We start from the raw sequence: 27,095 nt of genomic DNA, 5'->3' as shown, positions 1-27,095 counted from the left end.
GGACAACCTTTTGCGTGGTCTCAAGTGGAAAACGTGCCTGTGCTACTTAGATGATGTGGTTATTTTTTCGCCCGATTTTCCCACCCATCTCTGTAGGCTGGAGGAAGTGTTACAGTGCATAACTTCCGCTGGCCTTCAGCTCAACCTGAAGAAATGCCACTTTGGCGCAAGTCAGCTCACCATCCTTGGCCACGTGGTATCTAAACACGGTATTCTTCCTGACGCCGCCAAGCTCCGTGCAGTTGCTGATTTTCCCAAACCTTCCTCCGTAAGAGAACTTCGCAGCTTCCTTGGCCTGTGCTCTTACTTTCGCCGCTTCATTCGGAATTTTGCGTCCATCACCACTCCCTTGAATCAGCTTCTACGGAGCGACTTGAACGATTACGCCTGGTCGTCCGCTTGTGACGATGCCTTCCAAGAGTTGTGTCGTCTACTGACCTCGCCGCCTATACTGCGTCACTTCGACCCGACAGCTCCGACAGAAGTACACACCGACGCCAGCGGTGTTGGACTCGGCGCTGTGCTCGCGCAGCGCAAATCTGGATTCGACGAGTACGTCGTTGCATACGCAAGCCGCACCCTCACCAAAGCCGAGAAGAATTATTCCGTTACGGAGAAGGAGTGTTTGGCCATAATCTGGGCACTTGGTAAATTTCGACCCTACCTTTATGGCCGCCCCTTCGACGTGATTACAGATCACTATGCACTTTGTTGGCTGTCCACGTTGAAGGACCCCTCAGGTCGATTAGCTCGTTGGGCTTGCAGTTGCAAGATTTCGACGTGCGCATTGTCTACAGGTCTGGCCGCCGCCACACCGATGCCGACGCGCTTTCCCGTTCACCCATGTCAACCGAAAGCGATAGCTGCCTCTCTGCCGTTGACCAGGTGCTTTCGTTCCCAGCAGGCTGCGACATGGCTTCGGAGCAACGCAAGGATGCCTGGATTAATGATCTTATCCGCTTCCTTTCAAACCCTTCGACTGTTCCTCCACCTTCTCGAGCTTTGCGCCGTCAAGCATCTCACTTCGAAATTCGGGATGGACTTCTCTATCGCCGGAATTACGCCTCTGACGTCCGCAAGTGGTTGCTGGTCATACCATGACATCTTCGTGGTGAAATATGTTCTGCCTTCCATACTGACCCGCGGTGTGCACATGCGGGTGTCTTCAAGACGTACACCCGGCTTCGCTCCAGGATTTATTGGCGTGGCATGTCCTTTGTGTGCAAATACATTCGGTCGTGCCCTCAGTGTTCCTGCTCAGCATGCCTCTGGTCCGCTCCAGCCAATCCCGTGTCCGACCAGGCCCTTCGATCGCATTGGCATTCACCTGTATGGACCCCTTCCGAGCACGGCTTCCGGAAACCGATGGATAGTCGTCGCCATCGACCATTTGACGCGCTACGCAGAAACAGCCGCTCAGCCTGCTGCCACCGCTTGTGAAATAGCATCCTTCCTCCTGAAAAACCTTATTCTCCGTCACGGTGCACCTCGCGAACTTTTGAGTGATAGAGGACGTGTCTTCCTCTCCGAAGTCGTAAACGGGCTCCTCGCTGAATGTCGCATCGTTCATCGCACCACCACCGCCTACCATCCTCAAGTTAATGGTTTGACGGAAAGATTTAACCGCACCCTTGGCGACATGCTCTCCAAATGCGTCGCCTCTGATCACACTGATTGGGATCTCATTTTGCCATTCATCACGTTCGCCTACAACACTGCACCACAGGCGACCACAAACTTCTCCCCATTCTTCCTCTTATATGGCCGCGAACCTTCGACTACCCTCGACACCATTCTCCCGTACAGACCCGACTCATCCGAATGTACGCCCATCTGTGAAGCTGTCCGCCGCGCAGAGGAATGCCGTCAGCTCGCCTGTTTCTTTACAGCCGTCGACCAATGGCAACAAAAATCTCGACGTGACGATGATCACCTGCATTGTCACTTTCTTCCGGACTCTCTTGTGTGGCTTTGGGTTCCTGCCGTTCCTGCTGACTCTCATCCAAGCTTGTTTCCAAATATCAAGGACCCTACCGTGTTGTAGCACAGACATCGCCTGTGAACTATATTGTCGAGCCTGTCACGCCACCTACGGACCAACGCTGCCGTGGTCGTGAAACCGTTCACGTACAACGCGTGAAGCCGTATTACGACCCAATGATTCTATGTTCACCATGAGTCGCCAGGATGGCTCCTTTTCCGATGGGGGGCGATTGTAGTGAAGAGGAATACCCGGCGCTGCAGCCACATCGCCAGTCGTCCGGGAGGCGCGAGCTCGAGATTGCCTGAGCTGTTCTGGTTAATTGAGACACGCTGCCTGCTGTTCTCTTGTCCTGTATTCATATTAGAGACCTATAACTAACGTATAGACTCGTGTAAGGGCCACACTTTTCTGTCGCGATTTTGACGAGCCTTTCCTGGGACCGGGCCTTTTGAACTCATTTTTTCAAATACGAGTATAAAAGCCGCCGTTAACCTCCGCGATCGCCTCCTCTCGACATCCAGTAGCGACGCGCGAAAGTACGCTGCGCGCGACAATTCGCTGTTGAGCCCGATCAGAATCAGCGCTCGGAACGCGATGGCTTCTCGGTTGGATGTCTTCTTTTAAAATATTGGCTCTCAAGTTATAGGTGCGGCCCTTACACGGGTGCGATCCTTACACGGATTTACACGGTAAAAATCTTCCTTTGTGTAATTGTCTTCTACTTCGCTATCACTTATACTGCTTCGCCTTCCCGGCCAAACTGCACTCTCTTTTATTTTTTTAGTACTTTGAGTCCGAGTAAATAGCGCTGCTGCGCATGACTTCTAGACTTCTATTTATTCTGAATCCGGCTTGGCATCATTTCGGTTAGTGAGTGAATTATATATACAAGGTGTTTCAGCGAACAGTTTCAAAAATTTTTAAATGGGCCTGTAGCAGATACTACAATTGTAGTTCATGAGCTCGTCTACTCGAAGAGGCGGGAATTACTTGCACAAAAAATTGAAATGCGTAATATACTAATTAACAAAATTAACCAATTACGTTTTTAGCTAATTACCTTATGGCCCATGTTGCAATTTACATATTCTAGCTGTGGAGTGCGGATCCACTTTGGCTGACACCAGTGTAGAGATATTAATTATCTAACTTTGCGGAGAAATACATTGACGTGCCAGTCACTTTCTCAACAAACAGTCGTTTTATGCATCAAAGCACAAAAGTATGAAAAGAACAAGTTATGGGATTTTACGTGCCAAAACCACGATCTGATTATGAGGCACGCCGTAGTGGAGGACTCTGGAATAACTTAGACCACGAGGGGTTCTTTACCGTGCACCTAAATCTAAGTATACGGGTGTTCCAGCATTTCGCCCCATCGAAATGCAGCCGCCGTGGCCGTGATTTGATCCCGCGACCTAATGCTTATCAGTCCAACACCATAGCACCTAAACAACCACGGCGGGTAAGCGCAAAAGTAACTGGAACGCCAATGCATTTTTCTGCAATGTTCGGGAATTAATATCTCGAAGGTGGTGCCATCCTGTGAATTAGTTCCTAGTGCATCCGCGCGCCTTGCAAACTCCACGGCTAGAATTTGTAAATTGCAACATTGGCCACAATGTTGCAATTAACAACAACAACGGGCAACATTGGTTAATATGTTAAAAACCTCATTGGTGAATTTTTGGTAACTAGTCGATTATGCGTTTCAATTTTTTGTGCATGTCTGCCTCTTCGAGTAGACCAGCTCATTAATTATAATTGTGCTATCTGCGACACGCAACCTTTAAAAATTTTTTGAATGTGTTTGCTGAAACACCCTGTATTTATGGCCTCTGCATGCAAGAGACGCCTGCCTACTCTTTCAGAGTAGGCAGGCGTTGTGCCCCTCTCGGTGGCAGTTGTCAGCTTGCTCCCTCCCTATTTCCTTCGTGTCCTTGTGTTATATGTACACAAACCAAATAATAATAATAAGAGGCGATGTTTGCATTCCAAATGCGTAAATGTTGTAATTAGAAGAGCTTTTTTTTCTTTGATTTTGTCGCCAGTCGTTAGCATTGCCCACTGGAAAGAGAAACAATATTGAGACACATATCACTCACGTGCTTTTCACACGCCGTCGATAGAAGACTCTGCCGAAGGGGTCACTGAAGTCTGCAGGATTTTTTCAGGCTCAAAAAAGCACGCAAAGTAATTTGAAGTGAGGTGAACATAAATCAGCATATTCATTCTCTAGGTATAGGCTACCATTTAGTTGGCTACCTCCTTCTCTCTAAAAAATATTATAAACTTTGTCCGTTGTATATATTTAAATATATTGTGTCTGTGCGTTGTGTTCTCAGTGGTTCTTCTAATGCGCTTGTCCTCCTCTTGTCAGGATTTGCCGAAATAAAGCGAAAGTATAAATTAAAAGCCGTGCACGTCCGCGCCACCAATTGTGCCGTAAGCTTTTAGCCACAACTAAAGTGAAACTGTGGAGGCAACGCAAGAGAATCCTCAAATTATGTGGGCAACAGAACTCCGGGAATGACATATTAGGGGCGGGGGGTAGGCCACGGATCTCCGGGGGGGGGGGGGGGGGGGGCTCAGCTCCCCGGAAAGATTCCGGAAGGGGCTCGAGGCATATGCCGGAGGTACAGCAAGGCCATGGCTGCATCCCCGGTCTGCTCAGCGTGTGGCGAGGCCGAGACAATCGAGCATCTGCTTTGTTTCTGTCCCACTTTCTCCAAAGAGAGCTACGGCATCTCTCTACGCATCATTTCGACTCCTAGTACTCTCTGCGGTCTCGGCATGGCAACTTCTGTTCCCGGCCGGCACCACAGCTCGCCTTCAGGCAACTTCTCACGTTCCTGGGGGACACGCGGTTGTTGTGTAACAGCTACCGCTGACAGCCAAGGACTCTGTGAACGCCTCGACCTTCGTTCTCCTTTATGCCCCCTTAACCCGAGGTGCTGAGCCGGGCTCCCTAAAGCGTTGCAGAAAATAGTGCATCTTCCTGTTCACAATCGCTCTCTCTCTCTCTGGCCGAAGACAGTCCCACAACACCTTGCGTGGAGGGTTTGAAAGTCTTCAGGGACGCGAGAGACGCGCAGTGAGTATAGCCGTAAAAACGACAAAGCCAAGCGGACTCACGCTCCGGTGATCCAACTCTACAGTACTGTATAAGAACCCCGCTGTTACGTTCCCGGGCGCTGCGTTTTCCCGGCTGTTACGTCGTTTTCGGCGGGTCCCGGCACAGCTCCCATAGAACCCAATGCATTGGTAACCCCGCTGTTGCGTCGCAACTGTGGGACCGTTTCCGCATCATACGTTGCGAACTGCCGGTCCGAGCGGCCATTTTGACTTTTCATGTCGCTTGGCTTGGTGGCTTGATGATCGATGGCATTGGCCACCCAAAGTGCCGGAGGGCGACACCTATATGACGTATTTTTGGTTTCCGCCAGCAAAAGTATGGACCTTGATATCTGTATTTGCTATCCAAAGATGGTGTCTATGACGCGTTGTGGCTCTAAAATTGGTTTTGGCTCATAGATGTTCCGTATAAAGTCCAAGGGCGATAATGCCGTCGCCGCGCGCCGTATGCTGTATGTGCGAGGGGAGCCGACGACCGCGTCTATATCTTGCGCACGCAAGAAAGAAATGCAGGGAGGAAGCGCGCCTTCTTCCGTTGCGCTCGAGGCACCGGCGAGGGAGCAAGGAGAGAGGGATAGCGGGCGGCGTACTACGCGTACGCCGCGTAGCCGCGTACTACCGGCGGTCGCGCGGTCGCGCGGGCCGTATCTTGAAAGCGATCTGCGTTGGGGGAGGGGGGGGGGGCGGAGTCTAGGCAGTGTAGGTGCGTCGGCGGCTCGTAGCATTGTGTGTGCTGTGTGTTCTCGGCGGCTCAGTTTGCGTTGTAGCGATAGACAACAGAACGAAGGTCACTTCGCTCGGTTCTGCAGCGGCGCTTCCTCACGCCAGTGTTTGACAGCGCGTGTCCGCGCTCATCGACTGTGATGTGTTCATGTTTGCCTGTGGGCGCTGCCGCCATGCTTGTTAATATAGTTCATAAGCGAATGTTTGCAAGTTTATACGGACGATAAAACTAGAGAGATAAAGGAGAGGGGAAAGGCAGGGAGGTTAACCGGAAGGTAGATATCCAGTTTGGTACACTGCACTGGGGAAAGGGTAAGGGGAGACAGAAAGATAAAGAAAAATGCACACACATAGAAAGAGAGGGGGATCAGAAAAAAAACACACACACACACATTCGCACACACACAAAGGAACTCAGGAGTGTCAGAGTCGTTCAAGCAGGTCGCTTGTCCGCAGGAACCTCAGCAGCGCGCTGCTCGCCTTCTGGTGTGAAGACCGCGTCAGCCGGCACTCTAAGATCGTCTGCTCAGAAAGCGGCCGGTTGTCGAGGCGCACCAGCGTCGTTACGAGCGTCTGTCTCTGGGAGCTGTAGCGGGGACAATGACACAAGATATGTTCGATTGTTTCCTCGCTTTCGCAACTATCACAGGTAGCACTGTCAGCCATTCCGATGCGGTAAGCAAACGCATTTGTAAAAGATACTCCAAGCCACAGTCGGCAGAGAGCAGTTGTCTCGATTCGGGAAAGTCCAGATGGAATATGTAGTCGGAGGGATGGATCCAAGCGGTGCAGTCGAGTATGTTGGAAACCTGGCGTGTTCCACATGGATCGAGGGGCATCACGCGCGAGTATACGAAGCTTTGCTGCTGCATCGGTTCTTGAAAGTGGAATGGGTTCCTTCGAAGCATTTTCGTGAGCCTTCCTAGTAGCTTCATCGGCCTGTTCGTTGCCCATGATGCCGCAGTGGCCTGGGAGCCACTGAAAAGTAATATCATGTCCTTTTTCTTCTAGTTGGTGATATATCTGCCTTATTTCAAGCACAAGTTGGTCTTGTGATCCACGACGCAGAGCGGATAGCAGACACTGCAGGGCTGCCTTCGAATCAGTAAATATACTCCATTTTCGTGGTAAATCTTCATGAATCATGTGAAGGGCGCTGCGAAGTGCAGCAAGCTCCGCAACAGTCGATATTTTCCGGTGACAAGTTTTAAATTGAAAGGTCACAGCTTTTTCAGGGTAGATCACAGCTCCTGTAGATCTGTCAAGAGTTGTCGAGCCATCAGTGTAAATGTGAAGGTGGTCCTTGTACATCTCGTGCAGCATGAGTAGAGATAGCTGCTTGAGAGCTGGTGATGAGAGTCCTGCTTTCGTTCGAATCCCTGGTACCGAGAGTCGAACTTGTGGGCGAGCCAAACACCAAGGAGGTGATATCAGCCTCTCGGGAGGCGTATAATCTCGAGGGAGGCAGTCACGGTACGTCAATATGACCTGACAAAAGGAGGCATTGGGTAGGTCTTTCGGCAGCGTGGCGAGGTCATGGAAAGGGGCGCGGGCAATATGCCTGATGTGTGCTCTGAGCACTTCCAATGTCATATGAGTTCTCACTGGGTAATTTTGAGCTATTGCAATTGTTTCCGCTGTCGATGTGCATCGTGGCATACCAAGGCAAACCCTTAGTGCCTGCGCCTGAGCACTTTCGATTGTGCGGATATTGCTTCTGCTGGTATTGCTCAGTACAGGTAGGCTGTACCTCAGATATCCGAGAAACAGCGCCCTGTAGAGTTGTAACATCGCGTGTACTGACATTCCCCATGTTTTCCTCCAAGAAATTAAAAAAAAATGTCGAAGTTTCGCCCGAAAGGCGAAGCATCAATTGCGATAGCAAATTGGTAGAGAGCTATTCGGAGTAGGGATAGTAGAGTAGTTCTATCGGCCGCATAAACTTGGACACATTCGCTTTCTAACTGAATTGACAAGCGTGGTGTCATCGCGCACAAGCAAACATGAATAGATCACACTGAATGACCGCAGACAACGACTGTCAAAACGCTGGCGCGGCCGCTGCAGCGGGCGAAGAATCGTGCGGTCTATCGCTTCAACGGAAACTGAGCGGCGAATGGACAGCGCATAAAGGTCAGAGCCGTGTGGAGACACGGCCGGGCTCGACTGGCGCGCGCGCTCGCTCGCTTCTTAAAGGGAAACTGAACAGGTTTCCAAAAAAATCGAGTTATAAGCACCATTTGATACTTTAACACGAAAGTGAATTTTGCTTATTTTTGCAGTATAGCTGTGCTGTTTTGTGACCCACGGGGCTAGAAGCAGCGTTCGACGCCGCGACGGCGTGCTTGCAATGTCGTGCGGGAATTTGACGAAAAACAAAAAAGTGTGCCACTGCACGTTGTTATGCAACGTGCAGTGGCACACGGTTTACTGTAGTTCTATTTTATGCTTTTTGGCCCTCGATTCCCGGTTGTGTTGAAACGATCAGAGGTAAAAGCCCACTCATGTCGTTTCACGCTTTTGCACAATCCGCCGCTTTCCTTAAAGCAAGTGATGTAAGCACTCAGGCGTATGGGCACTTAGGTATCCGAGTGCGGCCGGATGCCTGGCGTGACACTGAAACTTTATTTTAGGTGTCTTTTCTACCTGACGTATATTTCTGTCGCGACAGGTGCTCCTGCATGCTACTGCGGTGCAATGGAAATAGAAGAAGAATGTTTGTGCTGCCAGGAAGTAAACGAAATTCTTGCAAGACAGAAAAAAAAAACAGTGTATCACAGAAGGCTGCTCTCGGTGGCGGCGATTCATTCCGTTTATGAGCGAAGATCGATGGCACCACGCCTGGTCTTAGTCGAGCAGATTGCACCGGAATTCCCATTGCACGCATCAGCTATAAACTCTGATGGTAATCACTGTCCCAAAAATGTTTTGAACAGAGAAAAGCGGTTCTTGAAGGTTTGAAATTACTTCGTTTCACCGCTGCGATTCACTGAGCAGCTTGCTTTTCTGCCGTGGGAAATTGTGAAAGATGACGTCGTCTCGGCTGCCGGTGCTCGTACAGCCGTAAGCAGCGCAAACGGACGGCATGGTGACACTGTATGCTTCTTAGACGGAGTTCTCCTTGCGGTAACAGTCCTTTGAAGCGTTAGCCGGAAACGCAGGGTGGAGATCTTGATCATTTGCGATAAAGGCCACGGATACAACCAGACTGATGCGCAAAACCTGCACACGCTTTCCGCGCGGGCGCCTGGGACCCCTATATTGACGTCATTTCCGCTAGCATTCCCTTTCCGCCGCCGCCGCGGGCTGACTCCGCGAGCCGCGGTGGGCGGAGCATAGCTGCGATTTTAATTCTTAATTACGCCGCCGCTACTTGTATGATGGAAAAACAAAACTTCGTACCGGGGATTTCAAGTGTCTGCGCTTCAGAAAAACGTCACTTTTTAGAAATCTAAAACCTGTTCAGTTTCCCTTTAAGAAGCGAGTGCGCGCGCCAGTCGAGCCCGGCCGTGGTGGAGATAAAGAGACGGTACGGGCGACGGCCACCACAGCCAGTGCAAGCGTATTTGTTGGCAGAGTAGAAGCTGCTCCCCCCGTCCCTCCCGCGCTGCCTCCCCGCTTTTTTTTTTTTTTTGCTTTCGCGTGGGAGATTGCGTTGCCAGTTCTCCTTGCGCTGGGTTGCAAGATAAGCATTTGGTGCCGTAGCACAGCGTCGCCCCGCCTCCCTCCCCCCCCATACCCCCACGGCCTTTTGGGCGACAATCGCGTTTGCTTGCTTTCCGCCGTGCGTTGCCTCTCCGTGATAGCGCGCGTCCCCCGCTCGCTTTTACTCGCGCATACGGCGCGCGGCGACGATTTTATCGCCCTTGGAATCTATACGGAACCTCACGGCGACAACGACGGCGACGCCGACGGCAGAAATCCCGTTGAAGTGTCCATATAATTGCTATCGCAATAAAATGTGTGAAATGACCGTTAGGTGTTTCTTCAGGTAGGTCACATGAGGACTCCAGCTGAGGTCTCGATCAATGATCACCCCTAAGAATGTATGCGTCCTGGCGTAACATACGTTTTGCCAATTGATGGATATGGCGTAGGACGTCATTGGCTTCCGCGTAAACGCGACCAGCGCACATTTCTCAGATGAAATCTGGAGGCCTTGTTCGCTAAGATATGCCGATATTGAAGTCACGGCTTTTTGAAGCCTCGCGCGCACCTGAGGACGTGTTACACCTGACGTCCACATGCAGATGTCATCGGCGTACATTGATATCTGGACAGCATTTGGTATGCGTTCCACGAGACCGACAAGAACAAGGTTGAATAGTGTGGGGCTCAAGACGCCACCTTGGGGAACACCACGGTATGTGTAGTGTTGTGAGGTCGGACCGTCATCGGTCTGCACAAGAAGGGGCCTCATGTGTAAGTAGTTGCGTGTCCACCTGTACACTCGGCCACCAAGGCTAACCGATTCAAGAGCGTTAAGTATGGCGTGATGAGCAACATTGTCATAAGCTCCTTTTACGTCGAGAAACATAGCGACAGATAACCGTTTCAATCTCTTTTGATGCTGGACATAAGTGACCAGATCGATGACGTTATCAATAGAGCAATGGAGACGTCGAAAACCGGCCATAGCGTTTGGATAAACTTTGTGGCGTTCCAGGTACCACTCCAATCTGGCAAGGATCACGCGTTCCATCACCTTCCCTACGCAACTTGCCAGTGCGATTGGGCGGTATGACGTGAGCTCTAGTAGTGACTTGCCATGTTTGAGGAGTGGCACCAGACGGCTTGTCTTCCATTCCTGAGGGACGTTTACATCCCGCCAGGATTCATTGAATTTATTTAGCAACGCATTTCGTGCTCTCTCACCCAGGTGGCACAAGATGCGGTACGATATGCCATCTAGTCCAGGAGACGACGACCGACTACACAAAGCAAGAGCCGCATCAAGCTCCTCGGTGGTGAAAGGCAGGTCCATGCGTGAATCCCGTGGATGAGGCATGATGCTATTAGTACAAAACAGGGCGCCTGTGTACGTTTATTGGCCTGCAATCTTCCTGCAAAAATCTTCCGCAACCTCAATGTTCTCTAGACGTTGGAAAACGCCAAGGCTTTGAATGGCACGTGTTGTTCAGGAAATGTACGTAGGCCTCGCGCGGCTCTCCATATGTGAGAAAGTGATTTTCGGGGGTCTAGGGATTCACAAAATTTTGCCCACCGTTGAGACTCCAATTTGTCCATTCGGCGCTGGATCTTCTTTTGCGTGCGTCTGGCTATTCTTTGATCATGGATGGACTTTGTGCGTCGGTATCTTCGTTCGGCACACCGACGAATCGCACGGAGTCGCTCTAATTCCACGTCGGATTTTGACAACATGGAAGTGCATGTCAGTGCGTTGCTTCTTTATGCGTTGCTTCTTTGATCGCTTGCTGAAGGCCAGAAGGGAGACCTTTGCGACAAGCTTTTCCAGGCTGGTTTCGAACGTAGACCAGTCAATACGCCGGATTGTGTTTGGCGAATGACAGCTGGCCAAACCTTTGATCTTAAGGTAACTGGGGATATGATCACTCCCATGCGTCTCAATGTATAAAAACCACTTCACACGAGTAGCAAAGCGGCGTGACACAAATGCCAAGTCTAAACAGCTGCTGTATGATGAGCCTCGTAGAAAGGTAGGGCTCCCGTTATTAAGCAAGGACAGTTCATGGTCAGATGCAAATGAAGCCAGTCGTCGGCCGGTTGCGTTAATTTTGGAGCTACCCCAAATTGGGTGGTGAGCGTTAAAATCCCCCGTGATGATCCATGGTCCAGGGGTTGCTGTCAAGATGTCTTCTAGTCTCTTGCTGTCAAACCGGGTTGATGGGGATAAGTAGGTACCCACCAGTGTAAAGGCTACCTTTTTCTTCTTAACAGTCAGGCAAACATACTGATTCTCATCATGAGGCGGCACATGCTGAACGACGTAGGTAAGCTCCCGACGAATAAATACAACGACCTTGCTGCTTTCCTTGTAGGCTGAGGACATGATGGATTCGTAGCCGGATAGCCGGATTGGGTTTGTTAATTTCGGTTCACAGATTACGATGATTGGGAAGCGGTTAGAGTATACAAACTGACGAAAGTCAGGCATCCGACATCTAAGTCCTCTGGCGTTCCACTGGATTATCGATGCTTCTCTGACCTCTTTGCGGAACGATTGTTGATTGTCAGCCATGGTTTTACTCGAGGGCTGCTAAGACTGGGCTCTGCGGGTCCAGCACTTGCAGGCCACTTCGAGCGGCTGGAGTTGCGATACTTGTCAGTAGCTTTTTAATGACATTCATTAGGGACCGCTTCTTCTTCTTCTTCTTCTTCTTTCTGGGGTTTTACGTGCGAAAACCAGTTCTGATTATGAGGCACGCCGTAGTGGAGGGCTCCGGATTAATTTTGACCACCTGGGGTTCTTTAACGTGCACTACAACGCAAGCACACGGTCGTTTTTGCATTTCGCCTCCATCAAAATGCGGCCGCCGGGGCCGGGATTCGATCCCGCGACCTCGTGCTCAGCAGCGCAACGCCTTAGCTGACTGAGCCACCCCGACGGGTCATTAGGGACCGCAGCATCGGTATGATCTGTCGGTCAACCCTTGGTACTTCATCAACCGAAGTATGCGTGGAAGTAGACATCAGGCGGGGAAGCTCCTTGGCAGGCTGTGTGCGCGGAAGCGCAGGCCAGTCTTCCGCGGCGTTAGATTTCTCAGTCTCAATCCTCTTCGTGCTTGTATGTTTATTTGCACTCGAAGGTAGTGGGTTGGGTACGTTCTGCGTATGATCAGCACGCCGTCTTGTACGCTTGCGTCGACGATTACGCCGGCGTCGTACAGTCTCAGCAGCTTCTCTGTGGGATGAGCTGTCTCTGACCATTTGTTTGAGCACGGCAATTTCTCTCCGGATTTGCGGGCAGTCTTTGGATGAGGCATCGTGGGAGCCATCACAGTTACCGCACTTTAGATTTGTTGCGCGGCAAGCGTCCACAGTGTGCGACTCAGCGCAGCGAGGACACACCGTACTCTTTGTACATACGCCCTTGACATGGCCAATCTTCATGCAGTTATGACACTGAAGTGGCTTGGGGACGAATGGCCGAACAGCATGTCGGAAGTGGCCAACCTTGACATGCGAAGGGATGGAATCGCCCTTGAATATCAGCTTAACGCAGCGGGTGTTACCAAGGCGAAGCACATGCGTGATGATAACTCCCTCGGTTGCCGGTTTGATGAGAATTGGCAGGGTTGAGTTCGCTATGGCCAAATAAATGTCGTAAATGACGCCCACCATGCCAGCTCCGTCCAGTGATACCACTGATCGAACTTTGATGCCACCCAAATCTGTTATTTTCCGAAGCTTGTCCACCCCGCTGCCATTTGTCGCGTCCACAGCGAGGGTATTCTTTCGCGTGTTTCTTCGGACTTCCCTTATTACATTCGGCGCGACCCCCTCGAGGAACACGGAGAGAGCTTGCCTGTTAAGTGTTCGGAGGATGATGGAGGAGTCCTCGGGCACGAATAGGACGGAGTGCGGCCAGCGTTCACCTTTTGTCTTCATGGTTAATGTCCTCGCTGGTGAAGACACCTTGAGAATCCTTCTTTTGGCCTTCCTGCTCATCACATACTCAAAGCTGTCATCTGACGAGTCGTCGCCGGTGACCGAGTACAGTTCGGTGTCCTCGCTGGTGCTGAACCAGTAACTCCGTTTCCTCAACGAGCTCGTCATGGTTGACCTCTGGCCGGGTGTCACCGCAGTTGACTCCGCTTCTATAGCCACAAGGCAGCGAGCCTCGCTGATGACCTCGCTGGTGCTGGACCAGGCGCGCTGATTCCCCGGGGAGCTTGCCATAGCAGACCTCAGGCTGGGCGGGCCTGGGGAAGGCTCCGCCGCCGTCGCCACGAGGCAGGAAGCAGCGTCCCCGAAAAACGTGGAAAATTTGATGAATATGCAACGAACAGAGACAGAAGCGTTCTTTCAAAGAGGCACTTCGTCGTCGTCCGACGATAAAACTACTATTCTTACTTTGTATAGCTGTCTACTAATTTGCTATCGCAAGCGATGCTTCGGCTTTTGGGAGAAACTACGACTTTTATTGCGATAGCAATTATATGGACACTCAAAAGCAGATTTCTGCCGTCGGCGTCGCCGTCGCCGTGAGGTTCCGTATGACGTCATTTGGAGATGAAATCGTCGCCGCGCGCCGAACGCTGTAAGTGCGAGTGAAAGGGCGCGAGGGGCGCGTCTTTCACGGGGAGTGAACACACGGCGGAGAACAAACGCGCGTTCTGCGCCGTGCTCGCTTAAGGGCTGCAGAAGTAGGCGTCTCTTTTCTCCTTTACAATCACCATATATGTAGACAAACGCGCCTTCTTCCGACGCGCGAGAGGCAGTTGGGGAGGGGGGGGGGAGGGAAGGGAGGCGACGTTTAGCTGCGGCACCAAGTGCCTATTTATATCAGAGGCTCCGGCAACAGTCACCAACGCCGCACGCATTTTGAGCGAACGCGGGCAAAACGCCGATGGCGCCGACAACAGTTCTGCGTGTTGCCGATGCTGCTGCATGTCCAAGTTTATACAGCTGATAAAGCTAATATCATTACTCCGTATAGCTCTCTACAAGTTTGCTATCGCAATTGATGCTTCGCCTTTCAGGTGAAACTGCGACAACTTTTTTATTCACACGTAAGAATTAAAATAATAGTGTGTGCAGTTCAACACTACTCCCATTTCTCAAATTTTCCTGTTTCTCGGCTCTTACGTTTTTTTTTACGGTCCCGTGAAATATGTATCAGCGGGGTTCTACTGCACTTCCGCTGCAGTACTCCATACTTCCGCTGCTGGCATAAGAACGCCGTGCTTGCGCACATTAGCGTTCCTGCTGGGCAGCTGTGACCATACCACACCATGGTGCATTATACTTCAAGTATACACTTGAAGCTGCAAACGCTGACTGTTTTCCATCGGTCTCTTCTCGCGCACCACTCAGGCGAGCCCCCCACAACGCTCCCTTATACGCCAGCGTTGTGAGACGCCTGTAGGGCATTGCTTCCGCTGCATGGCATCAGTTGCTTCACGTGCTGTGTCACCGCAACATGTTGCCACCGCGCAAGAACAACGTCTGGGAAGCTTCAGCGCAACGCGAAACCTTGCCATCGCTCACTGTGTTTTGGTCTGAGGGGAGATCTGCGCAATTCGTTTTAGGGGCGAAGCTCCTTAGAGTCGAGCCTTGTCCCTTGTCGCGCCGTCGTAGCGACGCTAGTACTCGCCGCTCCCGCTAGAGGCGCAGCTGTGCTCTCTTTCTCTCTCGTTCCCGACGCGCGCTCTCTCTCTCTCTCTCGTTCGTAGCTAGGGGCGCTGCGGTGCACAAGGGCTATATGGCTATATAAGCGCTATATATACTGTACACATGTACACTATATATAAGTATATATACATGTATTTATACATATGTATATGTACACACACACATACACACACACACACACACACATATATATATATATATATATATATATATATATATATATATATATATATATATATATATATGTGTGTGTGTGTGTGTGTGTGTGTGTGTACGCCACGCTCCGTCTTCCGGAAGCCGGAACCGGAAGCCAGCTTCCGGCGTTTTGCCCGAATGATCCCCCGGCCGGTGCTTCGCCCACTCATCATCATTCACTTCGTGGATATGTCGTGTTTTTTTTCCTTTCATTAATATACCGTGCTAGGCATCCCTAGTCGATGCTTTACACGTGAGCTCTCTATATTTTCATCCTATGCACTTGGCGTTTCCGGTGATCGCAAGTTTTTGTGGAATAATAGTTAAGCAGGTTCGTTCAACGAAATAGGAACGGTGCACAAGGGCACACAAGGGCAGAGGCAGCGCAACATGACCGGGCGAAGGACAGCACAAGGCCCCGTCCCGTGCCTACTTTAAAAAAAATATAAGTTCATGCGTAAGCTGAACAGAATTAACAGATTGTCTAGTTCTCATTTAAGATATTCATGGAAGAAGCCCTGTCACAAAAGAGCGCGTAATCCAAGCGCGCGCCGAGTGTCACGCAAGCCAGCGAAAGAACACGCCGACCCCGCGGCAACTTCAACAGAGGGGGAGAGCGCATACGCCTCAAGCAACAACGCTAACAACGGCGCCGAAACGTCTGGAAGAGACTCGACGGAGCGACGTTAACCGGAGAGTGAGAGAGCACACGCGCGCGCCGAGACACCTTCTCACCCGGCGAGTCGAGAGAGAGATAACTACAGCGTGTACGCGCGCGTCAACAGCATGAGTCATCATCACCCCAGACGGGGGTCGAAGGTACGAGAAAAGAGTAGAAGCTTCCCAAGCTTTGACAATGCTACGAGATCACGACACCGATAAGAATGTTCGAGAACGCCCGTGGAAGCTATATAACCGCCGTGCGAGAATCGTTTAGAGGAATCCAGGAATTCGGAAATCCAGGAATTCAGGAGTTCAGTCCGCACCGGTGAAGTGATGTAACGTGAAGACCGAGCGTCTGCGGAAGAAGGGGATTCCCCGGCAAGCTAGTCGACGAGTTCATCGAGCGTCTGCATTTCCGGAAGAAGTTCTTTCTTCGAGATTTGCCCCCAAGTTACGCCGAGATCGTCTGACTTCCAAGACCAACACTGGTGAATACGATTGGACACTTAGTGTTCCTTTTTATTTTGTGTTTTACGTGTTGGACTCTCAGTGCTTGTCGTTATTTTCTTGTGTTTGTTAATACCCATCTGATTTGTATTGTGTTGTGTCTAGCCTAAGTGTGCAAGTGTGTGTGTAACTGCCTTGTGTGAAGAATATATTTTGTTGTGTTTTGATAACTCTGGGCTCTGACTCGGTCTTTGGACAGCAACCGGCGTTCGCTGGCGCACCAGAGGGCCCACTCTTAATTGTCCTTGCTTTCGTGGGATTATTTTCGGAAGCTGATAAGTCGGCTTTGGAATTTAGTCCGGCGTCTGCGCCTCGTTCACCGGGGTCTGTGACAATATTTCTGGCGTCCGCGACAGGACCTTTCTGGTGCAAATTGTTTGTCCATAGTAGGGAGAAAGAGCCTTGGGTCGTTTACATTGCTATTGTAAACGATTTTGAGTGTTGCACCACGTTTCGCTAACTTGTGTGCAGAGAGCAGTTCGATTGTTGAAATCTAGGCAGATAATTTTTGCACGCGGCTAGATCTTTGAAGGGCATTATGGATCTAGAGAAATTAGTTGCCCTTGGTGAGAAGATGGGTCTTTCCGGAGCGGAACTACGGAAGTGGGTTAGTCAGAAGGAAAAAGAAGCTGTAGAAAGAGAGAAGCTAGCGGCCGAACGGGCCAAAGAGGAAAGAGAAGCAAAGGAGCGACAGATAAGAGAGGAAAGAGAAGCAAAGCAGCGACAGATAAGAGAGGAAAGAGAAGCAAAGGAGCGACAGATCAGAGAAGAAAGGGAAGCTGAAATAGCTGAGAGAGAAAGACAGAGACAGCATGAGTTAGAACTCGAACGACTTCGATTGCAGCAGCGTACAGACGCTCCCGCCCAGGCAAGAGTCGATAGCACTGAAAGGGAAGAAACTAGCTTCCGTCTGAACCCAAGCAAACTGCTTGTGGCATTCGATGAAAGAAAAGATGATCTGGATGCCTATTTGCATAGATTTGAGACAGTTGCTAAAAGCCAGAATTGGCCAGAGGATCAATGGGCCACTGCATTGAGTACGTGTTTGAGCGCTGAAGCACTTAGTGTGTACGGTAGGCTGACGCCAACCGATGCCTCTAATTATGGAAGGGTGAAAGCTGCTTTACTGAAAAGATTTAGGTTCACCGTAGAAGGCTTCCGAGATACGTTTAGGACTGGAAAGCCAGCCGATGGCGAGACTGCCACGCAATTTGCCGCGCGGCTCAGTCACTATTTTGATAGGTGGACCGAACTTTCAGAGACTGCACAGAAGTACGGTGCTCTTAGAGAGCTTCTGATCAAGGAGCAGTTCTTCATCAGTTGCCACCCGAGCCTGTCTCTCGATCTGAAAGAAAGTGAAGCTAAAACGCTTCAAGATATGTTGGAATTGGCAGACCAATTTTTGGAAGCACAGGGAGGCACCAATCTCTCCAAGATCAGAAAAGAGGAGCCAGAGGATGCAAAGAAACCGGCATCCGATGAAAGGAGAAACCCTCCGAAGCCTGTTCCGAGGTGTTATCTTTGTAACCGACTGGGCCATCATGCTAGCAGTTGTCGTACCAACTTTACACGCACCAATGAGGTTAAATGTTTTAAATGTGGGCGAACGGGGCACAAAGCCGATTCATGTCGCAACGGAGTGAAGGAAACTCCCCAAGCATCCTGTGTGTATGCCCCGCCAAAACATCAAGAAGAAGACATAAACGACGGCTTTGTAGAACTTCGAGACGGAAAAAGAATTCCGGTTGTTAATGCGGTGATGACCCAACGCCCCGAATTTCCCGATAAGGGAATGCCCGTACTTGCCGGAAAATTGGCAGACAAACAAATCACGGTGTTACGAGATACCGGCACCAGCACAGTGATCGTGCGAAGGGACTTAGTCAAAGACGACGAGCTCACGGGCGAAACCAGTTTGGTCTACCTAGTCGATGGTACGGCTAGGAAGCTTGCCGAAGCCAAAATTGAGGTCGATACCCCCTATTACAGTGGGAATGTCACTGCGCTTTGCATGGACAGCCCACTGTACGACCTAATTCTAGGGAACATCGAGGGAGTTCGCGCCCCAGACGATCCGAAACCTTTGGAAGAAGAGTCGAAGATCGAACCCTCGACGATTGAAGAGCCACGCGGAAATCCATCAGCAGCTGTCGAGAGCACCGTGGCAGCAGACAACCGAACTCAAACAAAGGTTCAGACAAAACCTTTCCAGCTCCTTTCCACGCCCAATTCCGAAAATAAACCGACCGGGACCCATAACCACGCGAAACACTACTCTCGAAAGACCAAGGACAGAAAATTTAAATTTAAGAGCCGTTGACGATTATCCGTGGTGCAAAGCGTTTTGATTGAGTGCACCGAGTGTTTGTTTATGTATCATGTTTATGTTTATGTATTTGTTTCTGTTCTGTAAGCTACCCCGTCATAGTTTTGTATACTTTTTTTGCACATGTTATATTTCAAATGTTTGCTTTGTCACACGAGATATGAATTTTGTGTAGTACAAGTGTAATAGTTACACGAGCGATGTGTTATTGTGTAGTCCAAGTGTAGTTGTGTGACTTGTGCTTGTATTCGATGTATCGCGAGTGATGTGATTTGTGGTGGACTGATTTATGGACTTACGGACTCGTGTGTAGTGGACTCTTGTGCGCGCTTCTTTTGTGTTTTCTTGAATATTATGGCATAATATTCTTAAAATGGGGCAGTGTCACAAAAGTGGGGCAGTGTCACAAAAGAGGGCGTAATCCAAGCGCGCGCCGAGTGTCACGCAAGCCAGCGAAAGAACACGCCGACCCCGCGGCAACTTCAACAGAGGGGGAGAGCGCATACGCCTCAAGCCACGGTGCCTCAAGCAACAACGCTAACAACGGCGCCGAAACGTCTGGAAGAGACTCGACGGAGCGACGTTAACCGGAGAGAGTGAGAGAGCACACGCGCGCGCCGAGACACCTTCTCACCCGGCGAGTCGTGAGAGAGATAACTACAGCGTGTACGCGCGCGTCAACAGCATGAGTCATCATCACCCCAGACGGGGGTCGAAGGTACGAGAAAAGAGTAGAAGCTTCCCAAGCTTTGACAATGCTACGAGATCACGACACCGATAAGAATGTTCGAGAACGCCTGTGGAAGCTATATAACCGCCGTGCGAGAATCGTTTAGAGGAATCCAGGAATTCGGAAATCCAGGAATTCAGGAGTTCAGTCCGCACCGGTGAAGTGATGTAACGTGAAGACCGAGCGTCTGCGGAAGAAGGGGATTCCCCGGCAAGCTAGTCGACGAGTTCATCGAGCGTCTGCATTTCCGGAAGAAGTTCTTTCTTCGAGATTTGCCCCCAAGTTACGCCGAGATCGTCTGACTTCCAAGACCAACACTGGTGAATACGATTGGACACTTAGTGTTCCTTTTTATTTTGTGTTTTACGTGTTGGACTCTCAGTGCTTGTCGTTATTTTCTTGTGTTTGTTAATACCCATCTGATTTGTATTGTGTTGTGTCTAGCCTAAGTGTGCAAGTGTGTGTGTAACTGCCTTGTGTGAAGAATATATTTTGTTGTGTTTTGACAACTCTGGGCTCTGACTCGGTCTTTGGACAGCAACCGGCGTTCCCTGGCGCACCAGAGGGCCCACTCTTAATTGTCCTTGCTTTCGTGGGATTATTTTCGGAAGCTGATAAGTCGGCTTTGGAATTTAGTCCGGCGTCTGCGCCTCGTTCACCGGGGTCTGTGACAAGCCCACACAGCGCCTGTGCCTTTGGCATTCCAGAATACTTATCTAAAAAATTCAGAGCCCTTTCACTACTATGAAGATGGAAGCCAGCGATGCGGTGACCATGGTGGGTCTGCTGTAGTGAATATTTCCCCCTGTTAGATACGGACCATTTTCCTGGCATCACTCAAGTTCCCCGACCACATCGAATCGCCGTCGCATTCCAATTGTGGTGCGCCGGGGCACGTCTACCACGTTACCGGACCCGTCAGACAGGTTTGCGACCCCACCTCATGCGCCGCACGTTGAGCTGTTGTCTCTCCCCCCCACCCCCACCCCCCTGCTTGACTCTTCCCGAAAGTGCAACGGGAGGCTGGTACGGTTCCAGGTAGTTGACCTTGCTCCTGAGCAAGGTTGCTTTGCAGCTCTGGAAGGTCGTTCAAGACAACCCGTCCCCTTCAGCTGAGCGCTTCCAGGCGAGGAGGCAACGCCAGAGGCAAGTAAACCATCGGACAGTGGAGCCCTTGGAGCGTCCCCATTGGCCGAATATGGCGGCACTTGCACGGGCCAATACCATGGGAGGAAAATGACGACACCTGAGCTGGCTCAACGATTGGCTGACAATGACGTGACCCCGAGAGACCGAAGGGGTTAAAAGCGAGAGACCGAAAGAAGAAAGAGCCTCTTCCAGCCATGGGTCGCAGCGTCCGATTTGCTACCGGCCGTCGATGACTTCTTTGCTACTCTTTACTTTGTGATGTTACTGTAAACAATGCAAATAAACCTCCATTTCCCTAAGTCCACCTCTACGTCCCCCAACTCCCGCAACCAACATCCTGCAAGATCTAATAACCGGATGCAGCGGTGGGATGGAACCTGGCAACCAACAGCTGCAGCTAGATAAAACACCCCACGATGAGAATGGGCGTATCGTCGTTGGGCATCACTCAACCGAACATGTCTATCATGAACGTTTCGGTTGAGAAACTCGCGTTGAAACCTGACCGTCGCACTGGGGAAGTTGGCCCCAGCATTGCCGAGGCGTGCACCACCGTTGTCGGATTCCTGGAGGGCAAGACGACGCTGACGTTTGGCCTTAAGGTGGCGGTCCCACTCCGGCGGCACGAGCGCCCCGATTCAAGCGTTGGCTTTTCCACCTCTCGAGGATTGATTGCTTGGCCTCGATTAGGTGTGCTAGCCTGCTATCCATTTTGTCTGTCTGCAGATCCGTTTCTATGATTTTGGTGATGGAGCAGACATCTTGCAGAATTAGTTCGGACCACTGGACGAGGCTCTCGGGCTTTTCTCCACGGGCGGCGCGGGCCTTGCGAACCTCACGGAATTTGTCCCAGTCAGGGACCGAGAAGGCCTTTTTTCTTTTCTGCTCCACTTGTAGGCTGGTGGCCGTGATGTAATGATCGCTACCGAGGTCTATGAGCAGATTCGACTACACGGCTGAGCCAGTGTTTTTAACAAAGGCGAGATCCGGGACAGAGTCCCTGGTCGAGGAGGTGCCGCGTCTGGTGGGAAAGGCTGGGTCCGTCAATAGAGAAAGTCTCGCATCTCCCGCCTCCTGCCACAGGCGGAGGCGGGAGATGCCCCTCCTGCCCTTGACTGTGTCGTGCGGGTAGTTCCAAGCATGAAAGGGGGCGTTGAAATCGCCGGCCACAACCAGTGGAGAGTTTCCGGCGAGTTTCGTTGCCCTAGTGATGATGGATTTGAAACGTTAATTGTCTGTGATCGCTCGGGCTGCTGTATACGTTAAGTATAAAAATGCTGGAGTTGTCGGATTGACTTGGGATGACTTCGACTAGGGAGGTCTCCGTCTTGCTAGGCCGAACCCCTAGATCGTGTGCGACGAAAGTGAACTTGCTGCTGACTAATGCGCAGAGTCCTCTGCCGTCCCCACGGAGAGCAAGAGCTTTGTATCCCTGGAGTGAAACTTGATCAGTAATCGTTTCTTGCAATAATATAACATGTTGCTTTTCTTTCTGAGTGCGAACAAACTGTTGCAGGGTGCATCTTTTATGGTGGAGTCCCCTGCAGTTCCACTGCCAAATCCTAAATTGAATATGTGGCGCCATCATTGCTGTTGTAGTCTCCGGGTTCTCTCAAGCCGCCTTTGTCGTAAGGCTTAGGCTTGACGGCCAACTCCCGTGTGCTTGCCTTGTACTATCGGGGTTCGGCGGTACAAAGACAGGCAGAAACACGACAACACACGATAGTGTAACAAGTATAAAAAGGGTTTATTGCTCTATGGGAATTCGCGTGGAAGCAGGCTATAGAGTCGACCTCGACGTTTGTCGTGGTCGATAGTGGTCGAACGAGGTAGGGCACGACAAAGGAAGGGAACAAGATGGTTACCTGAGCTCCGTCCTTCGTCGCGGCTCGCAGTCGTCTCTCCCTTCTCCGGCGTGCGCCGGTCGCGCCGATCGCGACCGCCCCGCCTCGTTCTGGGCTCGGTCCAATGAGCGCGGGGCTCCGCGTACACGTCACCGCTGCGTTTGCAACCGGTTTCCAAGAGGATCGCGCCACCGCACGAAGAGCCGTTTGGCTCCCCGAACGGGAAGAGGGAAAAAGGCGTCTGCTCTCCTCACTTCCGTGGCGCGCGTAAGGACGCGGGGAAATATGAACCTTCATAATTCCCACATCCCTCCCCCCTTAAGACCGAACGCCCCCTTGACTCCAGTGGCGCAATGTTATGGCGGTCTCGCCACAACTAACCTACTCGCTGTCGCGGTTCCCTCAATGCAGTCGGCGGGTCGATGTCTTCAGATTCCTTCTCACCAGAACCCATTGTCTCGTGACATCCCCCGAAGTCAGTCACACCAGGGTCAGCCGACAAGGGCATTGTGTACTTGTTGGGTTGTCCATCGTCGACCTCTGATCGGACGGCTTGTGCCACTCCAGCCCCGCAGTAGCACGGCGCAGGGACAAAGGTGCACTCCTTAACGGGTCCTCCGAAGGTTGGCTCTCCATGCCGGCACTCGTCTCTTGCGTCCAGTGGGCCCAGGGAGTGCACGAGCGCGGCTATCTTCTGGAAGGCTAGTTGGTGGCTTGTCTTCTTGATCAGCTGAGGTGCAGCCGTGGCTCCGTGCCGTATGCCCTCGCTGAGTTCTATGGCCAGCTTTAGCTGCTGCTCCATAGGTGTGGTTCTGCTGCCTCGGGTGGGTCCGGACTGGCTACGGTCTGTTCTGCCGACTGCGGGTATTGTAGGGGTGCGCCACGGGGGTCGATGGACATTCGCTTGCCTGCCCACGGGTTCGCGGCGTAGGCGCCGCAGCTTCCACAGTGCCTTCCCTCCGGAAGTACCGCTTCAGCTCACCGACATGAATTGGTCCGCTGATACGACCTGTGTTCAGATCCCTCAGCTTGTAGTTAAGTCGCGAGAGCTTCTCAGCAACTTCGAAGGGTCCAACCCATTTGGGTGCTAAACCAGCAGCAAACCCTGTGCTCGCGTCGCTGAGCGCGTGGTTGCGTTTCAGGACTAGGTCTCCCATTTGGAATTCCATGTCCCGATGCGCTCGGTCATAGGAGGCCTTTTGACTCGCCCTTGCCCCTGCGCGGTTGCGATTCGCTTCTATCATGGCGTTTGCCAGGCGATCACGCAGCCGCCGTGCATAGTCGGCAATTGGTGTTCTTGCGCCGGCTGAATCTGTCCGTTTGGATAAGATTGTGTCCGTTGGCGTCTGGAGGTCTCTCCCGAACATCAGGAAAGCTGGCGTGAAACCCGTTGAACGGTTTTCACTCGTTCTTCGGGCGAAGGAGATCGCGTCTAGGTGCTCGTCCCAGTCGTTGTGCGCTTGGGCGTATGCCCCAAGTAGTGGCTTCACATCTCGATTCCGGCGCTCCGTCACATTCGACTGAGGATGGTAGGACGTTGTCTTCACCTGCCGGACACCCATCGCTGCGCATGTATCTCCGAAGATTTTCGACGTGAAATACGACGCGTTATCGGTGATCAGCCGCTCTGGGAACCCATAACGGCAGAAGGTCTCCGATAGTTTTTTCAGGACCTCCTTCGTTGTCGCTGCTCGTAGCGGGTAGAGTTCAGCGATTCCACTGAAGTGGCAAGTGATGACTAGCACAAATTTGTGCCCTCTCTTACTGCGCGGCAGCGGCCCGATCAAATCGCACGCCACAAGTTCCCATGGCTTTGTGCTCACAATCGGTTGCAGCATGCCGGGCGGCTTCCCGCCTCTCGGCTTTCTTGCTTGGCAGACGTGGCAGGTTTGCACGTATTTACATACATCACGCTTCATGCCAGGCCAGGTTGCGAATCGACATAGTTTCTTCCATGTCTTTGGTGCGCTCCCGTGGCCATCTATGTCGTGGTAATGCTGCAATGCCGCTCGTCTGAGCTGGCGCGGGATGACGGCTTTGAATCTCTCATTTGAGTCTTCTTTGCCTGGCACGTATTTCAGCAAAACTCCGTCTGCATCAAGCAGATAGCTCTCCAGCTCAGTCTCAGCTGCCCTAGAGTCCGCACCCACCGTCGTACCGGCGGTTTCCGTGCGCTCTCCGACTCCTCTCTCTGGGTCCGTCTCTTCCCTGAGGCTGGCGACCAGGTTTTGACAGTGAGTGTCGTCCTTTTGAGCCCTGATGAGCTGATCTCTGCTGAATGCAATCTCGAGGGGTGGTCTCACTCTAACGAGATGCACGTGCTCTTGGTTTTGTGCCGGCGGGGTTTTCCCTTCTCCCCGGCTTCCCCGCGATGAGAGCGGCTCGGCTGCCCCCTCCTCCTCCTCGTGACCGGCTGGTAGGGTGTCCGTCACCGGCGCCCGTGACAGCGCATCGGCGACCACGTTTGTGGTTCCTTTGCGATAGCGGATCTCGAACTCGAAGCGCTGTAAGGTCAGGGCCCAACGCGCGAGCCTCCCGCTTGGCTCACGGAGGCGGGCCAGCCAAGTCAAGGCCATGTGATCGGTCTCGACTGTGAACCTTGTTCCTTCTACGTACATCTCTAATTTTCGGAGTGCATAGATCACTGCCAAACATTCCTTCTCCGTCACTGAATAGTTGCGCTCTGCCGGCGTCATCGCGCGGCTTGCGAATGCCACCGGGCGTAGCTCAGTCCCTTCTGCCTGAAGGAGCACTGCACCAATTCCGAAATCGCAGGCATCTGTCTGGATCACGAAATGCCTGTTTAGGTCCGGTAGTTTCAGTGAGGCTGTGTCTGCGATGGCCTGAGCGAGATGGCGGAAGCTTTGCCGTTGCTCCTGCCCCCATTCCCAAGCCATGCCCTTCTTCAACAGTTTTGTTAATGGGGCTTGCATGCGTACGCAGTTGGGAATGAACTGTCGGTAGTAGCCTACCATCCCAAGAAAGCGGCGTACACCACTCACATCTTGCGGTTCTGGAAACTCGACGATTGCTCGAAGTTTCTCCGGGTCCGGGGACACCTGCCCTCGTTCCACCCGGTAACCGAGCAAGCTCACTTCTGCTCTGCAGATTTGCGCCTTGGCCGGGTTGAGTGTGAGGCCGGCTGTCCGGAGTTTTCCCAGGACGTCTCGGAGATGATCCAAGTGCTCTTCAAAGGTGTGCGAGTACACGACGATATCGTCGAGATAGGCGAGCGCGTGATGCCATTTGGCGTCCCCAAGTACGCGGTCTATCAGCCGTTGAAACGTGCTCGGACTTCCGGAGAGACCGAAGGGCATCCGCACGAATTCGTAGAGGCCTCTGTGGCAAGTAAATGCCGTTTTGCACTCGTCGCCTGGCCGCATCTCTACTTGGAGATAACCTTTGCTAGCATCCAACGTAGAGAAGTACTTCGCTCCGCCGAGGTTGGAAACTATCTCGTCCACCCTTGGGAAGGGATACGCATCCTTCTTCGTGACTGTATTCAGCCGCCGGTAGTCCACACAGAGACGGGAACTCCCATCCTTTTTGGGGACGAGCACGACTGGGAAACCCCAGGGGCTCGTGGACCGCCGGACGATACCAGCCTCGAGCAGCTCCTGTAGCGCCGCGTCAATTGCCTCCCGTTTGGCAGGACTGACCGGTCTAGGGTTGGATTTCCAAGGCTGCGCGTCGCCCGTCTCGATGCGGTGTTGTACCAACTTCGTTCATCCTGGGCGGTCTGTAAACATCTCATCGAAGTCGTTTAACAACAATAAGACGCGGTCTCGCTCGTGCTCTGTCAGCTCACCGACGTCCGCCAGGAGATTGCACCTTTTCCGATCCGGTCTCGGCGAAAATCCGTGTTGACAGGCCGCCGCCAGCGGTTTCGGCAGCGCGCGGGACGCGTTGCTCTCTTCGAAAAGATTCCTCCTTTCCACTTCGGCGAATGCCGGTGCGGCGAAATGCGCGAGCGGCGCCAACGAGTGTTCGCGGTAACCACCGTTGCCGAAGTCGATCACAATGCCACTCTTCGCCAAGGAATCTCGGCCGAGGATTACTGGGACCGTGAGGTCCGTCAGATGAATGAATCGCTGCCTCTGCCGCCGCTGATTCCAGCGCACGACGAGTCGCACATCGCCGTTCGAGCAGGCCTCTCCGCACGCCAATTGAAGAGGTAGTTTTCGCTGCCGTAACTTGACCCCTCTCCGTTGGAGGTGGGAGGCGACCTCGTCTCCGATCATCGATGCACTTGCACCGGTATCGAGTAGTGCTTTGAAGGTAGTCCCCGCGATTGCGAGATCTATGAAAGGGGCATTCACGTTGTTCGGCGCTCCGACTCTAAAGACTGAAGATGCCGCGATGGTGTTTGCCTCGCAGGCTGTTGCCGTGGCCGCCGGCAGTGTTACCGGCGGCCCGCCTCGTTTCCCTGCTGGTTAGAGCACTCACGCGCGATGTGTCCCGTCTGGGCACAGTTGAAACAGCGCACGGTGTTCCTCGCAGTGG

This window comes from Dermacentor silvarum, chromosome 4 (assembly GCF_013339745.2).
Source record: "Dermacentor silvarum isolate Dsil-2018 chromosome 4, BIME_Dsil_1.4, whole genome shotgun sequence".
Lineage (NCBI taxonomy): Eukaryota > Metazoa > Arthropoda > Arachnida > Ixodida > Ixodidae > Dermacentor > Dermacentor silvarum.
The sequence above is the reverse complement of the archived record's forward strand: the minus strand, read 5'-3'. Positions refer to the sequence as shown.